This window comes from Bufo bufo, chromosome 2 (genome assembly GCF_905171765.1).
Source record: "Bufo bufo chromosome 2, aBufBuf1.1, whole genome shotgun sequence".
NCBI lineage: Eukaryota > Metazoa > Chordata > Amphibia > Anura > Bufonidae > Bufo > Bufo bufo.
The window spans coordinates 255974868-255985381 of NC_053390.1; positions in this window are offsets into that span (position 1 = coordinate 255974868).

The window sequence follows — 10514 nt, forward strand, 5'->3', positions numbered from 1 at the left end:
GTGGACAGATGAAACCAAAGTTGAGTTGTTTGGAAGAAACACACAACACTATGTGTGGAGAAAAAGAGGCACAGCACACCAACATCAAAACCTCATCCCAACTGTGAAGTATGGTGGTGGGGGCATCATGGTTTGGGGCTGCTTTGCTGCGTCAGGGCCTGGACGGATTGCTATCATGGAAGGAAAAATTAATTCCCAAGTTTATCAAGACATTTTGCAGGAGAACTTAAGGCCATCTGTCCACCAGCTGAAGCTCAACAGAAGATGGGTGTTGCAACAGGACAACGACCCAAAGCATAGAAGTAAATCAACAACAGAATAGCTTAAACAGAAGAAAATACGCCTTCTGGAGTGGCCCAGTCAGAGTCCTGATCTCAACCCGATTGAGATGCTGTGGCATGACCTCAAGAAAGCGATTCACACCAGACATCCCAAGAATATTGCTGAACTGAAACAGTTCTGTAAAGAGGAATGGTCAAGAATTACTCCTGACCGTTGTGCACGTCTGATCTGCAACTACAGGAAACGTTTGGTTGAAGTTATTGCTGCTAAAGGAGGTTCAACCAGTTATTAAATCCAAGGGTTCACATACTTTTTCCACCTGCATTGTGAATGTTTACATGGTGTGTTCAATAAAAACATGGTAACATTTAATTATTTGTGTGTTATTAGTTTAAGCAGACTGTGATTGTCTATTGTTGTGACTTAGATGAAGATCAGATCACATTTTATGACCAATTTGTGCAGAAATCCATATCATTCCAAAGGATTCACATACTTTTTCTTGCAACTGTATATCTGTCACAGATTGCGGCACACAGTTTTTTGCGCCGACATCTGCGACTTTTCCCCTCTCATGCCAGGTCTAAAAAAGAGGGTGTAGCATGGACAGGGAAAGGGTCGAGTCATCAGGCCCATCTAAGGCTGGCGGTGGAGCCATAACTTTGGCAGATCCACCGCCAGAACAGGGGTTATTAAGACCGGTGTCAATCACTCATTCAACATCCAGCATGGAGGCAGGGCAGAGTGCTGGTTGCAGAGTGCTATTGCATTTGTGTTTTTTGCGGTGTCAATCACTGATAGGACCGCCTCCTTGACTTCAAAGCCCAGAATGAGCAGGAATTTACATGAATGTAATACAAATTTTACAGAATCTATTATAGATATATAAACTATACATCAATCTGCTCAGCTCCTCCTGCTCTATAAAATGCTGCAGATAGTTTTTTTTAGCATTTTCATGGTGACAAGTTCCCTTTGGGACTTTCCTTTATATCTCTCCCTGATTTAGTATCTACTCCAGAGTTTATACAGCAACCACAAATCATCAGTGAAATCTGCATGTAACATGTTATTTTGACCAAAATCAGCAGCAGAACCATGACATCTCAACAGAGCCTTAAAAATTACTGTCATAACAAAAGACCCTAGACATATGTAAAGGCACGTTAACATAATTATTTACAATAAGTCTTTTATGACTAGTGATTGCCTTATTGTAACATATGTCTGTTAAGCCTCATGTACACGATCGTTCCGTTTTTTGTGGTCTGCAAAACATGGAAGCCGCCCGTGTGCCTTCCGCAATTTGCGGAACAGAACAGGCGGCCCATTGTAGAAATGCCTATTCTTGTCCGCAAAACGGACAAGAATAGGACATGATATTTTTTTTGGGCGGGGCCATGGAACGGAGCAATGGCTGCGGAAAGCACATGGAGTGCTGTCCGCATCTTTTGCGGCCCCATTGAAGTGAATGAGTCCGCACCCGATGTGGACCAGAACAACGGTCGTGTGCATGAGGCCTTACACTTAATCATAAAACGTAACTTTTAATACTGGCTTAATAAAATAGCTCTTGTAACCAAAACCCAAAATAAAGATTAAAAAGTATCAGTTGTGTTGCTTCATTTTATCCATTTAATGGATCATGATGATGTATAAATAGTAACCATGCTTAACCACTTCCTGACCGCCCATAGGATATAAACGTCCTATGGGCAGTTGTTTATCGCTAAATGGACGTTTTAAACCGTCCAGTCAGAGATGGCAGCTGCATGTGACTACCGGGGTCGGGAGAGTGCAGGAGCTGTCGGCAGGGGCTTTGCTAGGTTAAACATTCGGGGCCTGGGCCTCTGATGTTTTGTCCCAAGCCCCGAATAGACTGCCTGCCAGATAGATCCAACTGTATTGCCATCCTCATGACGGCAATACAATTAAATCTAATGCCTTGCAAGAGCTGAAAAGGACCTGCGACGATGTCACCATCATGTGAGCAGTGCAGGAGAGGACGGCTCAGCAGTGAAGAGAAGTCCTGGGAAGAAGCTGTGGTGAGGTCTGCTACATGAGGAGAGGTAAGTGAAGGGGTAGATTACTCAGTGTGAGAGGCAGAGCAATGTTGGGAGTTGTAGTTATTTAACTGGGACTGTATGTTAGGGCTGAAGTTATTTATGTGGGACAGTGGGGTGGAGTGATGTTATTTACATGGGACTAAATATTGAGGGGTAATGTTATTTACATGGGACTGTATGTTGAAGGTGGCTGGTGAGGGGGTGATGTTATTTACGTGGGACTGTATTTTGGAGGGGGCTGTAGATAGAGAGGGATGTTATTTACATGGCACTGTATATTGGAGGGGACTGGAGAGATGGTGTGATAGTATTTACATGGGACTCTATGGCGGAGGAGGGAAATAATATTATTTACACGGGACTGTATGGTGGAGGGGCTGAGGAATTATAATTTCTGAGGACAGTAAACGGAGAAATATAACTACAGGGGTCACTGCAGGGGGCATTATAAATACTGGGGGCGCTTCAAGGCGAGCATTATAACAGTAGGGGGCAATATAAATACTGGGGGCACTGTGTGGGCATTATACCAGTAGGGGGCGATATAAATACTGGGGCACTTCAGGGTGAGCATTATAACAGTAGGGGGTATTATAAATACTGGGGGCACTGTGGGGACATTTTAAATCCAGGGGACATTAAGCGTTCTTATTATTACTGGGAGCTCTATAGGAGAGGCTTATATATCCACAATATTTCTATTAGGAGCATTATGGGGGGCCTTGTTACTACTGAGGGGTCTGTAGAGAGCTTTATTATCACTGGGATAACAATAGGGGGGGCCTTATTTCTACTGGGGGCTCTGTTAGGACATTATTAATTCCGGAGGGCTCTTCTACTAATGGATGCACTCTTGGGGAGCACTATCACTGTTGGGGGCACTGTAGGGGCCAGTATTACTGATGAGGGCATTCTAGAAGCGAATTACTATTGGTGGGACTATGAGGAGTACTATTACTATGGGGGGCAGTCATCTTCAGGATAGTATTTGGGGGTAGAGAAAAGTGAGGAAGCTAAGATGTCTGTGTGTCACACTCTGCAGAGACGAGGCGCGGCTGAGAGAAGTTGTCCGGACCGAATGAAGATGATGAAAGAGAAGATCTACATCAGAGTAGACGTCACCTGGGAAGCACTGGATGTGAAAGGTACTGTCACGGCTGAGGATGGGGAAAACCCTCAGCCGTGCGATGCCAGAAGATGGATGGTCGATGCAAGGCCAGGACAGGAATCAGGGAGCAGGTCACCTCCTATCAATCCCTAATTCTGACCCTGTCTCCTAGCCGTATGAGCCGACCCTGATGGTGGGAGGGCTCATGCTCCGGAACCTAATATTCCTACTCGCCTTCAGGGTGGCCCTGGACTAAGAGAAGGGTAAGACTACCTGTTCCTCCAGGATACGGACGAACAGGAGTCTCACTGGCCAAGCTATAAAGAAAGGGGAAACATAAACAGACATATGGCAATGGCAGGTAAGTGAAACAAGAACCACACCTACCTGCCACAGACACACAGCCTGGAACCCATGTGCAAGTGCTGCTGTCCACAATAACACAAGGGACACAGCACACACCACACATCACACGGGAACCCAGAAAACCATAAGCTGCAATAAATAAAGAGACCAAACACACACCTTCATAACACCATGAAACATAAGCTATGACCACAAGGGTGGCCCCCACTGGCAGATGGTTTATCACAGGAGGATGACTCCAGCTAGCCATGGCTGAAGTACCCCCCAGACTGATCTAAACTGAGGCTTTATAGCCCATGTAGCCACACCCACACACAGACACACCCAGTGCACACATACTAGGAAGGAAGTTAACCCTTCCAACACAAGGCAAGTGAAGATGGCCACTTAAAGGGGAAGTACACACATAAACACAGACTTCACCTGTTGCCGCGGGCAACGGCATGCGTGGCAACCATGTCCTGGGGATCAGCCAGAAGGCCGAGACACTGCCACCACATGCATACAACACCAAACGTAGTCACGGGCAACCAAGTGAAGGAAAATGTCACCAAGCACACCATAGGCTGTGACAGGTACGTGCTGCTGTATAGCAAGTACAGTAAAATGTCTTCAGTACTAGTGTTTGCAGGGCGAGGGGTTGGGGGGGGGGGCGATTGGTTGACTTCGAGGATTGAGCAATATTCATTGTGGCTTGGGCCCTGAATCTTTTGAGACCCTAGCAACGCCCCTGGCTGTCGGGTCTTTCACAGACCTCAATCAGCCCTGCACTGAGGCTGTACAGCATTGTATTCTGCTGTACAGCCTCTCTAGGGGGTGTATTTCCCCTGTAACTGGGGCTACTATGTCAGCCCCAGTTACATCAGCCCCAGTTTCAGGAGAAATCAAGAGTGAAAAAAAAAATAAAGTGAAATTTAATGTCCACCAGATTTATTGTATGACCTTATAGGGGAAGCAAAGTGAAATATAAAAAAAAAAAAAAAAAATGTTTAAAAAAAAAAAAAAAAGGTTTCACGTGTAAAAAAAAAAAAATTCCCCAATTAAGTAATACATTATTTTTTTTTAACTAGAAAAAATAAATAAAATAGACATAATTGGTATTGCTGCATCCGTGACGGCTGGCTCTATAAATATATCACATGATCCACCCCGTCCGATAAACACCATAAATAAATAAATAATAACTGTGTAAAAAAAAAAGCCATTTTTGTCACCTTACATCACAAAAAGTGCAACACCAAGTAATCAAAAAGGCGTATGTCCCACAAAATGGTACTAATAAAACCGTCACCTAATCCCGCAAAAAATAAGCCTCTACATAAGAAAATTACTCAAAATATTAAAAAACTATAGCTCTCAGAACATGGAGACATTAAAATATCATTTTTTGTTTAAAAACTGCCATTACTGTGTTAAAGTAAAATACATTTTTTTTTAAAGTATACATATTAGGTATCGCCGTGTCCGTAACAACCAGCTCTATAAAAATATCACATGACTTAACCACTCAAATGAACACTGTAATAAAAATAAAATAAAAACAGTGCCAAAAAAGCCATTTTTTGTCACCTAACATCACATAAAGTGCAACACCAAGCGATCAAAAAGGCATATGCCCCCCAAGATAATACCAATCAAACCGTCACCTCATCCCACAAAAAATGAGATCCTAACTAAGACAATCTGTCAAAAAAATAAAAAAGCTATGGCTTTCAGACTATGGAGACACTAAAACATCATTTTTTGGTTTAAAAAATGCTATTATTGTGTACAACTTTAATAAATAAAAAAAAGCATACATATTAGGTATTTCCGTGTCCATAACAACCTGCTCTATAAAAATATCACATGACTTACCCCCTCAGATGAACACTGTAAAAATAAATAAATAAAAACTGTGCTAAAACAACCAATATTTTGGTCAACTTGCCCCATAATCATATGTACCCAAAAATGGTACCAATAAAAACATCAACTCTACCTGCAAAAAAAGAGCACCTGCAGAAGACCATTGGCAGAAAAATAAAAAAAATATGGCGTTCATAAAATTAAGACACAAAAACATAATAAAAAAAAATAAAATGCTTTATTATGTAAAACTGAAACAAAAAACAAAGAAAGTAGACATATTTGAGCCATTTTTTGGTTACCTTTTCTCACAAAAAATGTAATATAGAGCAATTCAGAATCATATGTACCCCAAAATATTACTAATAAAACTGGCACCTTATCCCGTAGTTTCTAAAATGGGGTAAACTTTCGAGTTTCTACTGTAAGGGTGCATTAGGGGGGCTTCAAATGGGACATGGCATCTAAAAGCCAGTTCAGCAAAATCTGCCTTCCAAAAACCGTCCTTTTCTTCTGCGCCCTGCCGTGTGCCCTCACATCAGTTAACGACCACGTGTGGGGTGTTTATGTAAGGCCTCCTGCACACGACCGTATGGCTTTTTCAGTGTTTTGCAGTCCGTTTTTCACGGATCCGTTGTTCCGTTTTTTGTTTCCGTTTCTGTTCTGTTTTTTCCGTTCCGTTTTTCCGTATGGCATATACAGTAAACAGTAATTACATAGATTAAATTGGGCTGGGCATAACATTTTCAATAGATGGTTCCGCAAAAAACGGAACGGAAACGGAAGACATACGGATGCATTTCGTATGTGTTCTGTTTTTTTGCAGACCCATTGACTTGAATGGAGCCACAGAACGTGATTTGCGGGCAATAATAGGACATGTTCTATCTTTAAACGGAACGGAAAAACGGAAATACGGAAATGGAATGCATACGGAGTACATTCTGTTTTTTTTTGCGAAACCATTGAAATGAATGGTTCCGTATACGGACCGTATGCGGAACACAAAAAACGGTTGTGTGCAGGAGGCCTAAACCGCAGAATCGGGGTAATAAATATTTAGTTTTGTTTGGCTGTTAACCCTCGATGTGTTAAAGAAAAAATTTATTAAAATGGAAAATCTGCCAAAAAAGTTAAATTTTGAAATTTCATCTCCATTTTCCTTTAATTCTTGTGGAACACCTGAAGGGTTAACAAAGTTTGTAAAATCAGTTTCGAGTAACTTGCGGGGTGTAGTTTCTACAGGGGGTAATTTATGGGGGGTTTCCACTATGTAAGCCCCACAAAGTGACTTAAGACCTGAACCTGGTCCTTAAAAAGTGGGTTTTGGAAATTTTCTTAAAAATTTTAAGAATTGCTTCCTCAAATTCTAAGCCTTCTAATGTCCTAAATAAATAAAATGACATTTGCAAAATGATGCCAACATAAAGTAGACATATGGGGAATGTTAAGTAATGAATATTTTATGAGTTATCACTTTCTCTTTTAAAGGCAGAGCAATTGAAATTTTGAAAATTGAGAATTTTTCAACATTTTTGGTAAATTTGGTATTTTTTTTATAAATAAAGGTGAAATATATTGACTCAAATTTATGACTATCATGAAGTACAATGTGTCACAAGAAAACATTCAAAGAATGGCTTGGATAAGTAAAAGTGTTCCAAAGCTATTACCACATATAGTGACACGTCAGATTTGCAAAATTAGGCCTGGTCAGGAAGGGGGCAAATGACCCGGTCTGGAAGTGGTTAAGGGCTCTTTCACACCTGCGTTCTTGTCTTCCGGCATAGAGTTCCGTCGTCGGGGCTCTATGCCGGAAGAATCCTGATCAGGATTATCCTAATGCATTCTGAATGGAGAGTAATCCGTTCAGGATGCATCAGGATGTCTTCAGTTCCGGTACGGAACGCTTGTTGGCCGGAGAAAATACCGCAGCATGCTGCGCTTTTTGCTCCGGCCAAAAATCCGGAACACTTGCCGCAAGGCCGGATCCGGAATTAATGCCCATTGGAAGGCATTGATCCGGATCCGGCCTTAAGCTAAACGTCGTTTCGGCGCATTGCCGGAGCCGACATTTAGCTTTTTCAGAGTGGTTACCATGGCTGCCGGGACGCTAAAGTCCTGACAGCCATGGTAAGTGTAGTGGGGAGCGGGGGAGCAGTGTACTTACCGTCCGTGCGGCTCCCCGGGCGCTCCAGAGTGACGTCAGGGCGCCCCAAGCGCATGGATCACGTGATCCATGTAATCACGTCATCCATGCGCATGGGGCGCTCTGACGTCATTCTGGAGCGCCTCGGGAGCCGCACGGACTGTAAGTATACCGCTCCCCGCTCCTACTATGGCAACCAGGACCTTAATAGCGTCCTGGGTGCCATAGTAACACTGAAAGCATTTGGAAGACGGTTCCGTCTTCAAATGCTTTCAGTACACTTGCGTTTTTCCGGATCCGGCAGGCACCTCCGGCAACGGAAGTGCATGCCGGATCCCAACAACGCAAGTGTGAAAGAGGCCTAAGGCTACTTTCACACTTGCGTTGTTCTTTTCCGGCATAGAGTTCCGTCACAGGGGCTCTATACCGGAAAAGAACTGATCAGGCATATCCCCATGCATTCTGAATGGAGAGTAATCCGTTCAGTTTGCATCAGGATGTCTTCAGTTCAGTCGTTTTGACTGATCAGGCAAAAGAGAAAACCGTAGCATGCTACGGTTTTATCTCCGGCTAAAAAAACTGAAGACTTGCCTGAACGCCGGATCAGGCATTTTTTCCCATAGGAATGTATTAGTGCCGGATCCGGCATTCAGAATACCGGAATGCCGGATCCGTCATTCCGGTATGCGCATGCGCAGACTGAAAAAAAGGTGAAAAAATAAATGCCGGATCCGTTTTTGCCGGATGACACCGGAAAGACGGATCCGGCATTTCAATGCATTTTTTCGACTGATCAGGCATTTTTAAGACTGATCAGGATCCTGATCAGTCTTACTAATGCCATCAGTTAGCATACATTTTGCCTGATCCGGCAGGCAGTTCCGGCGACGGAACTGCCTGCCGGATCTCTCTACCGCAAGTGTGAAAGTAGCCTAAGTTATGATCATTTATGGGTTGATCATGTATACTGTGATTATGATAATCTACCCTTGTGGACTAATTCTAAATTATGATAATCTATGTTCTGCAAATGAGTAGTAATATCATGACCAACTATTCTGATTAATAACATATTCGAGTATTAAAAATGTAATTCAGTAGTACACTACAAAGGTCAAGCATGAAGAGCCTAGATATATAAAAATATGTCACCATTGATTGTAAACTAGGCTGATTTGATTAAGTACTAATTCATGCGCAGTAAGTGAATGCTAGAGCGCTGACAGCTTAAGTTTTGAAGCATGCGCAGTAATGAAGCGAAGTAGGAGCACAGTCTAAGTCCCAGGACATGCGCAGTAACATTAGCGAGAGAAGCGGAGGCTGAGTGAGCTGACATGCGCTGAAGGGCGGCACGGTGAGCGGGGGATACGAGTACGTCATCGGTAAGGAGGGAACCTCAAGCCTAGCCCCAATCAATGGGCTTAGATCTGTATGTGATGGTGGCAATAAGGCCTGATATCATAGGAATATTGTATTGTCATCATAGAAGGCTATAAAGTTTCCATCCCCCTCCAAACACTCACTGCCCGTTCCCCTGAAGACGGCAGAGTAACTGGCGAAAGATGTTGGGGGGCAGTGTTTAAGGGGGTTTTTAGCACAGGAGTGAGGCTTCATCTCTAACTGAGACAACAGTAATTAATAGTTGTAGCGAGTGAGAGAATCAGGAAGAGATAGAGGCTGGAGTTACCACTGCTACTATTATAACACTGTGCAAACAATAGTGCTGGACTTAACTAATGAGATGGATAACATGAAGCAACACAACTGATACTTTTTAATCTTTTTGGGTTTTGGTTACAATATCTATTTTATTAAGCCAGTATTAAAAGTTACGTTTTATGATTAAGTGTAACAGACATTAAAAATGACTGTTGCTCGGCCTGAGTCTTGTTACTCATACCAGAAGCAGAACCCATCTAGTCAACTCTGATTCTGCACTTTGTATCCGTCCCATTTGTTGGCCTGACAAAGTATATGTCCTGGGGCAACCACATAAATGATGAAAAGTAGTTTAAAGGGAATGGGAGCTAATAACCATGTATGAGCTTTCCTGCACAATGCCATCATGAGGCACACACACAGGCTGATGGAGCCATAGGCACTCCATGGGTCACTGTACAGTACGTAGTCATATTCTCTCTTCTATGCTTTAAGTCCATGTAAATGTAATTCACTGTATGTACAAAACAAGAGTTTCTCTGGTTTTTCAGATCGAGACCCTCTTTGCAGATAATGCAATGCCTAGGATAAGACTGGCAGCCACTACATGATTTGAAGCGCATTTTAGTGTTTGGTCACAGTGTGACTTGGACTTGGTTAAGACAAATGAGGCTGGAGAGTGGAAAGAATTCAGACTTTCATGTTAGAATAGAATAGCCACGGCTAATTTCACACTTGCGGCAGAGTGATCCGGCAAGCAGTTCTGTCGCCGGAACTGCCTCCCGGATCCGGCAAAACGTATGCCAACTGATGGCATTAGTAAGACTGATCAGTCTTAAAAATGCCTGATCAGTCAAAAAAATGCATTAAAATGGCGGATCTGTCTTTCCGGTGTCATCTGTCAAAACGGATCCGACATTTATTCTTTTCACCTTTTTTTTTTGTCTGCGACTGCGCAGACCGGAAGGACGGATCCGGCATTCCAGTATTTCAAATGCCGGACCCGGCATTCAGGCAAGTCTTCTGTTTTTTTCGC